General features: G+C 42.3%; 1 protein-coding gene across 2 annotated transcripts in view; it reads right to left on the bottom strand.

Moving 5' to 3' along the window:
- LOC124001106 (kinectin-like) overlaps window positions 1-8367 on the bottom strand; it is a 48386-nt gene extending 40019 nt beyond the window's left edge. The window contains exon 1 of one of the 2 annotated variants that reach the window (XM_046307658.1): window positions 8198-8367. The gene's annotated coding sequence lies outside the window, so the exon portion shown is untranslated. The remainder of the gene's footprint in view (window positions 1-8197) is intronic. The other variant, XM_046307659.1, reaches the window with a different exon arrangement.
- Window positions 8368-9951: the final 1584 nt, after the last annotated feature.

The raw sequence follows: 9951 nt of genomic DNA on the forward strand, positions 1-9951 counted from the left end.
AGACACAGAATAGTTCATACCTTTTCATTAGACAAAGTCAACTATTTACTGAATATAAATGCAACCATTTCAAATATTACAATTCATGTAAGGAAATAAGTGAATTGAAATAAATTCCTTATAACCTCATCTATGGATTTCACATGACTGGTTAAACAGACACGCATCTGTTGGTCACAGATACCTTTAACTTGAGTGTAGGGGGCGGGATTTTTGTTTTTGGCTAAAAAACGTACCAATTTGAAACTGCCTATTTCTCAGGCCCAGAAACTAGAAAATGCATAATTGTCAGATTTAGAATAGAAAACTAAAGTTTCCCAAACTGTCAAAATATTGTCTGAGTATAACAGAACTGATATTGCAGGTGAAAACCTGAGGAAAATCAAACCAGGAAGTGCTGTTTCTCCTGAAAGCTTTGTTCCATTGGATGCCTTGCCTCCATTTTTTAAAGGGATATCAATCTGATATCTGATTCCTTTTCCTATGGCTTCCTCAAGGTGTTAGTTTTTAGACATAGTTTCAGGCTTTTATTTTGAAAAATGAGTGAGAAAGATATCGCGTCAGTGGATAGCTAGGTGTTCGCAGAGTTTCGCTTGCGCCACAGAGTGGGGCAGCCATTGTCTCTCCCTCTCCTATTGAAAAAGTGACAGTCCCGGTTGATATATTATCGATTATATATTTTAAAAACCTGAGGATTGATTATAAAAGCGTTTGACATGTTTCTGTGGACATTACGGATACTTTTTGGAATTTGTCAGCGATGTCGTGACCGCTCGAGCCTGTGGATTTCTGAATATAACACGCAAAACAAATGGAGGTATTTTGGATATAAAAATAATCTTTATGGAACAAAAGGAATTTGTGTAACTGGGAGTCTCGTGAGTGCAAACATCTGAAGATCAAAGGTAAGCGATTTAATCTATTGCATTTGACATTCGTGACCAATCTATTTGGCTGCTAGTGTTTAATATTTTGTCTACTGAGAGAGATGTTCTTACTTAAAAGCTTATGCTTTCGCCAAAATTCTGTATTAAAATCTGACACGCCAGGTGGATTAACAATGAGCTACGCTGTGTTTTGCTATATTGCACTTGTGATTTCATGAAAATGAAGTATTTTTAGTAATTTAATTTGAATTCAGCGGGTGTTGATAAATTAACCCGATAAAGGGATGGGTGCGTCAAGAAGTTAATAAAAAAAAGTGCCGTGGATCAGAAAGTCAGTATCTGGTGTGACCATTTGCCTGATGGAGTGCCACACATCTCCTTTGAATATTTCATTAGGCTGTTGATTGTAGTCTGAAATGTTGCTGGTTATTGGTGGGAACTGGCACACGTTGATCCAGAGCATCCCAAATATGGGTGACATGTATGGTGAGTATGCAGGAACTGGGAATTTTTCAGCTTGCAGGAATTGTGTACAGATCCTTGCATTACCATGCTGAAACATGAGGTGATGACGGCGGATAAACTGCTCGCCCACACAACACCATACACGTGGTCTGAGGTTGTGAGGGCTGTGGGACAGCTTATGGTAGAGAAATGAACATTCAATTCTGGCAACAGCTCTGGTGGGCATTTCTGCAGTCAGTATGCTGATTGCATGCTCCCTCTGAGACACCTGTGGTGTTGTGTGACAACTGACCTTTTATTGTCCCCAGCACAAGGCGCCCTGTGTAATGATCATGCTGTTTCATCAGCTTCTTGATATGTCACACCTGTCAAGTGGATGGATTATCTTAGCAAAGGAGAGGTGCTCATTAACAGGGATGTAAACATGTGCACACAATTTGAGAAGCTTTGCATATGGAACATTTCTGGGATCTTATTTCAGCTCATAAAACATTAACTATTTGTACAGAGTATGAGGTTTTTCAATACATGTTTTGTAGCTACTTTTAGTTAATTCCTGCAGTCAACTTGTGAAATACATTAGGAGATTGTATTCTTTATTTCACCGTCACATGACATTATGAAGTTGACCAGTCACATTTGTAAATAGCACAACGGGAGACTGAGTCCATAGCGTTCTATATCTGCGAGTCTCTGTGCGGTGCACGTGAATTTCCTACAAGTGTAACTTCATGTTTTCCATCATATCGTATGTCTTTCTGCCAGAAGTCGGGGAGCTCTGGATGAGTTTGTGTAACGGATGTGAAACGGCTAGCTTAATTAGCGGTGTGCGCTAAATAGCGTTTCAATCGGTTACGTCACTTGCTCTGAGACCTTGAAGTAGTAGTTCCCCTTGCTCTGCAAGGGCCGCGGCTTTTGTGGAGCGATGGGTAACGATGCTTCGTGGGTGACTGTTGTTGATGTGTGCAGAAGGTCCCTGGTTTGCGCCCGGGTATGGGCGAGGGGACGGTTTAAAATTATACTGTTACATTGATGCTGTTGACCCGGATTACTGGTTGCTGCGGAAAAAGGAGGAAGGTCAAAAGGGGGGTGAGTGTAACGGATGTGAAATGGCTAGCTTAGTTAGCGGTGTGCGCTAAATAGCGTTTCAATCGGTTACGTCACTTGCTCTGAGACCTTGAAGTAGTAGTTCCCCTTGCTCTGCAAGGGCCGCGGCTTTTGTGGAGCGATGGGTAACGATGCTTCGAGGGTGACTGTTGTTGATGTGTGCAGAAGGTCCCTGGTTCGCGCCCGAGTATGGGCGAGGGGACGGACGTAAAGTTATTCTGTTACATTTGTACAGATATCAATTTTCCCCCCGTTCTTCCTATTAGCGTTTTTCACCTCCCCTCTGCTCAGTGTACACATGCAGCTCTTCCTTCAGAAAAGTATGCAACAAAATTGTGCAAATGAACAATCTTTCACCTGCAAAATGTCCACACCTCACCGACAATGACATTCGGTAGAAACGCTGGTGTAACTAACTCGGTCAATACCCGCCAGTCTGCAAAGCGCGATATCAACCCAGAGCATATCAGACTTCTTTTCTCTACCACATCACAGGATTACTGCCGCAAGCTCTGGACCATTACACCGGATCATTGCAGCTAGTTAGCTGCAAAAGAGTGGCTATTGTTGGCTAGTGCCTCTGTCCCGAAGCAAGCACCAGTTAGCCTTGGGCTAGCCTCATCTCCCAGCTAGCTGACAAAGTTTACCAGCTAATTCTTGGGCTACAAACCTACTTTTGCCAATTGGCCTGGACTCTATTGTCGACACAGAGCCCCGCCGATCCATCACGACTGGTCTGCCGACGTAAACGTCAATGTGGTTTCAACAGGCTTTTCTGTTGCGATATTGCTGAAGACCCATCTGCTAGCCCTGGCCCGCTAGCTTTCTGAACGCCGTGTCTCCTGCTCACCGAGAGTAGTAGCGACTACTGAACGGCTCCCTGACTCACCTATTGCTGCTCATTGAACCCTATGATCACTCCGCTACACAGCTGATGCCTGCTAGACTGTTCACTAACACGGCACCTCATTTTGTTGGTCGGCCACAGCCTCAACTCGGTCCTGTATGTACCTAACTGACTCATTCATTGCCATTTACCCGTTGTCTTCGCTCTCCTGATCAACACCCGTGATAGCTTTATGCCTCTGTCAATATGCCTTGTCTACTGCTGTTTCGGTTAGTTCTTGTTTTATTTCAATGCAGAGCCCCCAGTCCCGCTCAACATGCCTTAGACGGCTCTTTTGTCCAACCCGCCCCACCAAATGCGGAGACCTCACCTGGCTTAACTCGTGCCTCCAGAGATGCAACCTCACGTCACTCAATGCCTAGGTTAACCTCCACTGTACTCATCCTAACCATACCCTTGTCTGTACATTATGCCCTGAATCTAATCTGCTCCTTTCATTCTGTTCCCAACGTACAGTTCTTATAGCCTTTAGCCGTACCCTTATCATACTCTTCCTCTGGTGATGTAGAGGTTAACCCAGGCCCTGTAGCCCCCAGTACTACACCTACTCCCCAGGTGCTCTCATTTGTTGACTTCTGTAACAGTAAAAGCCTTGGTTTCATGCATGTTAACATCAAAGCCTCCTCCCTAAGTTTATTTTATTCACAGCTTTAGCACACCACCAACCCTGATGTCCTAGCCATGTCTGAATCCTGGCTTATGAAGGCCACAAAATTCTGAAATGTCCACTCCCAACTACAACATTTTCAATCAAGCTAGAACTGCCAAAGCGGGCGGAGTTGCAATCTACTGCAGAGATGGCCTGCATTGTACTGTCAAACTAACCAGGTCTGTGCCCAAACAGTTCCGGGCTTCTACTTTATTTTTTAAATCCACCTTTCCAGAAATGTAGAACGTTATCTCAGCTCACTGGTCACCATAGCAAAGCACACGCTTCAGCAGGTATATTTCACTGGTCACCCCCAAAGCCTATTCCTCCTTTGCCTGCCTTTCCTTCCAGTTCTCTGCTGCCAATGACTGGAACGAATTGCAAAAATCACTGGAGACTTCTCACTAACTTTAAGAATCAGCTGTCAGAGCAGCTTACCGATTACTGCACCGGTAAATAGCCTACCCAACTACCTCATCCATTTTCTTTTGCACCACAGTATCTACTTGCACATCTCACTCCAGTGTTAATGCTAAATTGTATATTTTTTTGCCACTATGGCCTATTTATTGCCTTACCTCCCTAATCTTACATTTGCACACTGTACATAGATTTTTCTATTGTTATTGACTGTATGTTTGTTTATCCCATGTGTAACTGTCTTTGTCACAATACTTTGCTTTATCTTGGCCAGGTCGCAGTTGTAAATGAGAACTTGTTCTCAACTGGCCTACCTGTTTAAATAAAGGTATTTAGGACTAAAAGCATTGTATTTGGGACATTCACTAAATCTTGTAATAAATAACGTGGTGACAAACTGCTTTGTGTATCCCTGGATTGTTAACTGTCCTGGTCATAACATGTTGATTCAACAATAGCTAAGATGGGGAAGTCTGTCCACTGCTCTGCCTTTCTAAAAACACAGGTCCTACAGGCTCTAGTTTTGTTCCACCTGGAATACTGTTCAATCAGGTGGTCAGGTGCCACAGAGGAACCTCAAATTACAACTGGCTCAGAACAGGGCAGCATGGCTGGCTTTTAAATGTACACAGAGCTAACATTAATAACATGCATGTAAATCTCTCATGGCTCAAAGTGGAGGAGAGTGACTTAATCATTACTTGTTTTTGTAAGAAGTGTTGACATGCTGAATGCACCGGGGTGTCCTTTAATCCACGAGCACACAGCTCAGACACCCATGCATTCCCCACAAGACATCCCAAAGGTCTCTTCACAATTCCCAAATTAAGAATAGCCTATGGGAGGCGCACAGTACTACATGGAACTCTCGTCTAAATCAGGCAACTGATGAAGTAGTAGAATCAAATTTAAAAAATACAACTTATGGCACAGCAGGGACTGAAGGGACAAGGCTATACAAGACGTGTATACATAAAAAAAAAATTTAACCTTTAACTAGGCAAGTCAGTTAAGAACAAATTCTTATTTTCAATGACTGCCTAGGAACAGTGGGTTAACTGCCTGTTCAGGGGCAGAACGACAGATTTGTACCATGTCAGCTTGGGGATTTGAACTTGCAACCTTCCGGTTACTAGTCCAACGCTTTAACCACTAGGCTACCCTGCCGCCCCATGGATTTTGTATTGTAGATGTGTGGTGGCCTGAGGTATTACACTGTTGGCTAAGGTGTTATGAAGTGTCACGTATTTGAACTCTAACGATCTTATGTTGCTGGACCCCAGGAAGAGTCGCTGCTGCCTTGACAGCTAATGGGGATCCATCAAAATACAGTATTGGTCCTCTAGGGCCTATATTCTCAAACGAGCATAATATACAACTTCCAAATAAACCCAACAGATACTGTATACATGCACAGTAATCATTTGATAAAACTCATGGCAGTAGGCAGATTATGCAATAGTCACTTTACTATGCTTATCTTAAATCTGTGTGGGATCTAAATTGAAGTAAGCATACACCAATTATAACCTGGTTTTCTGAGCAAACTTTCTAATTATTAGAACATGTAAAAACCTTATCGGCAGTGTATTTGATCTGCACCAGCCAGGCAGGCCTCTCTTTTTAGTGTGTCTGGAACAGGGGAACGCATGAGTCTTAGAGGTTTTCAAACTTTAGATGTCTGTACTCAAATGTTTTGCAAAAAATATGTTCGCTGAGGTAGAACGTTCATTTTGATTGCTGGTTTTCTGCATATTTCAGATGTCCATGTAAACAGGATTGGGGAAATTGTTCTTGCAAAGCATGTAAACATTTTAATCTAAATTATATTCATCCGACTCTCCACAATAACCACATTGGTGATCATGTAACCGCACGGGAGACTGTGACATTGATTAGAACCAGCCATTACATCCCTCAGTATCCAGATTAAGCCATGAGGTTTACTCTAGCGTGGGTGAGTTCAGTATCCCACAATACTCCTTTCTGGAGCCAGAGGCTGATAAGGTATCTCAGCAGCCAGCCCTGTGGGAGCACACAAATAGAACTACCCCCTCAAGCCATATCTGGAATAAGACTCACTAGAGGTTTCCATGCACACTGTCCTAACTGACCAATCACTACTGATGTAAGGAAAATGACCTGTGAGTAGGCTAACCAGTGACAATTTCTCTACTCAATGACTTAAAAAGGAGCAGGTCAAATACTTGCACTGGCCTCTTCGAAAGTGCAGGGGAGTGGTAAAGGCAGTTGGTCCTAAATGCCTCAATCTGTAAATCGTTTAAATTATCTATTCTCTTTAATGGTCTCTGCTTATGAAAAATTGAGATGACATACTGGGGGAGTGGGAGGGGAGAATTTTGTGCATCTCCCCATTTTTACATAGGAAGAGAAGGCCTCACTCAAAGGTGAAATGGGGTGATGACGTGGTTCTATGAATGTGCTGTATACAATACAAACAGCATCTTGGTCAGTGATGCAGGCAGGACTGGTGGAAATATGGAAGTATATAGTCTACTGTATAAATTCTTAATGGCTGCAACATAAGGTGAGCATTTCCTAAATATTATGCACTACATTTTGTAGATGGCCCCTGTCATAAAGTCACTGTCTAAAATTACACCGCACTTGGGGGATTTAGCTAACACAGTAAAAATGTTATGACATGCAGAGCATTTTCAAAATACCTGTAGTTAACCGCATACCTCAAGGATCACTCATTCTTCAATCGCAACAGCTAGCTAAATGAAACTATTCTACAGATAAAGTAGTCATTTCTTTACACCTAAAAATTGCCTACAAGGGATGTTTGTAGCATGTTTTAAGTACAGGCTAGTAGCATGTGTTCTAAGCACAACTCTGGTATTGCCTAGTTTTAGGCTGATCAGTTCCGTTTCAAGACGATCATGTTCAGTCTATGCTAACATGTCATGGCCTTGCACGTAACTTAGCTAAGTAAGCTAGTGTGCAGCACTGTGGTTAGATATTGCTCTATTAGCTAACGTTAATCACTACTAGTGACACTAGACTAGCTAATCATAATGCGAATGTATTATATAACTAACGTTAACTTGGCTAGCAACGTACATCTGAGTTGGACACGACAGCGAAATTATCCTGGTTAAGATATACTGACGCGATGGCTACGAACCTGCTAGCTACAAAGCCGTGCTAATGTCATTATTTGACAAGGGGCGCACATGTTGGTGGCTAGTTATAGCTAACCACTCCGGGTTTCCAGTGACGCCTACCTCATATTAGCTATAGGCACGAAAGGGGTAGGCCAATTTTTTTTTTGGGGGGGGGGGGGGGGGTCTGGGCGTTTATCTAGTTAGCTGGGTTGTAGAAGAAAAGCTAGTTAACTTGCCAACTACGAATCGTGACATTTGCGGAAAGGCTCGTCACTCACTGACAAGACGTCTCTCTCGAGATGCACGGACACAGCGAACGTTATTCTATATTTTAAATAGGTGAAATGCTCTAGTCCAAACTACACATACTTTATTTTACAAATAACCTTTAAGAAAATCACAGCTAATGTTGGCTTTATTCTGAAACCCAACCCAGTGTACAGCACCTGAGAAGCCAATCCTAACAAAAGGCCTCGCCTATAAAGTGACCTAGCGCCCCCTCTATTCTGAAATCTCTGACCCACTCTCGCGTCCCCATTTTCAGGCAGTGCCAGGCCCAGATAACAGGCCTTGAATGACGAGATCGGTTTAAAAAGAACACATGTTGTAGGAGGAAATGTAATGCACATACCTGTATCTTAGTGCCAAAGTTCCCTAAATGTTGAAATGAAATGGCGAGTTCCCCGGAGCAGCTCCAACCCAAGCCCGTATCTTGTGTTTCGGTTTCACGGGGGCGGGTCGGTCTGTCTCAGCACATAGCGTATGATTCAATGAAGGGATGGGACTGGATAAGAGGATGTGGAGAAGGCATGGCCTCTTGCTCTATGCACCCGATTAGACTACAACCTCCCCGGGTGCACCAGGGTAGCCTGGAAACCCGACATTGAATTTAATTAATTCTATGTCGGGCATAAATTAGTGATTATGAAAGTTTCCTCAAGACCTCAAGTGTTAAATTATATTTTAAATTAATTTGCCGGTTGGTCTATTTGCGGGTAGGAATGTGGGACAATATCCACCAGAAAGCATAATTACAAACTTTTCAAAGCACTGGTAGTGCATTCGGATTTCTATCACCATAAGAATGCCAAGAACCATGTAAACACATGCACGAGCTCGGCAAGTATTTATCTTGTGATGCTTGAGGTGATAGAAATCTGAATGTATTACCACCAGAACTTTGAATAGTTGTAATTATTCTTACACATTCCTACTTGCAAAAACCACATGGACAACCGGTAAAGTAAGTTCAAATACAATTTTATTCAACATACTGGCTTGTAGTGGTCATGAGAGGAAACTTTCCTGACCCAAATGCCCGACGTAGAATTAAATACTATGTCGGGTTTCCATGCTAGCTCTAGGGGTTTTAAACCTACATGGCGGTTTACATTTGGGACTCTGTCCCTTGTCCCACTTAATGTCACATTAATAATGAACTCTTTATTAAAATGACAGAAACATTGAAAATATTACACCTAACAACTTGTAATTTAATATCATATAGGATATTTTTATTTAACCTTTTTTGTAGCGAACAGCATAATTTAAATCCACAAGCTTCTTCAATTCCTCTCACCTCCATCGACCCATCCCAACCTGACATCCTCTGTCTCCATGGACACATGTTCTTCTGTTTCATAGTGTCTTTTCGGGCCCTTTAGATAGATTCACAGGCTGTCAAGGTCCAGTATGGAGTCCCTGGATGTTTACAGGAGCCGGGTGGCCAGGTGATACAGAGGAGGAAGACCACAGGTTGACAGACCAGCAGGGACCACAGAATAAGATGGAAGGTACATTTGATCTAAATAACAAGAAGAAATAGCCTACTGGGAATCCTTCTTGGATTTTGGTTGTAGGCAGAGCAATCATCTCTGCAGCCCTCAGACCTGCAAGTTAAACATTACAGTAAACCTTTTACTATTTATGTTAATGATTGGACAATGTTAAAGAGTAACCTTACGTAATAAGCATCTTATCCTTTTGAAAACTGCCTTTGTGGCATCAATGAGTCAAGTTAAAATTGACTTAGTGTTTAATAGGATAATTTTGGTAAAAGTATCTAATCCAAACCTGAGATTTGTGAGATAATTAGGGGGGGGAAATGGTATGTCACAGAGTAACGGGCACCATAACAGTTTTACTTGGGTTAGGCTTATTTAAATCCTGCCCACAGCTGGCAGCACCTAAGTAATCAAAAATTAGACCCAATTGTAATGCCCATGTCCAATTTGGTTTGACATTCAATATCCCCTAAGCCTAAGGGGCTAGTTGGGGACCTCAGTAAATTACACAATGTATATTTAAATGTCAATAGCACCAAATGACCAACTATAAATTACATAAATGAATATGATGTTGAAAGCATTTAATGAGACAACTAAA

The sequence above is a fragment of the Oncorhynchus gorbuscha genome, linkage group LG17, assembly GCF_021184085.1.
Source record: "Oncorhynchus gorbuscha isolate QuinsamMale2020 ecotype Even-year linkage group LG17, OgorEven_v1.0, whole genome shotgun sequence".
NCBI classification, from domain to species: domain Eukaryota; kingdom Metazoa; phylum Chordata; class Actinopteri; order Salmoniformes; family Salmonidae; genus Oncorhynchus; species Oncorhynchus gorbuscha.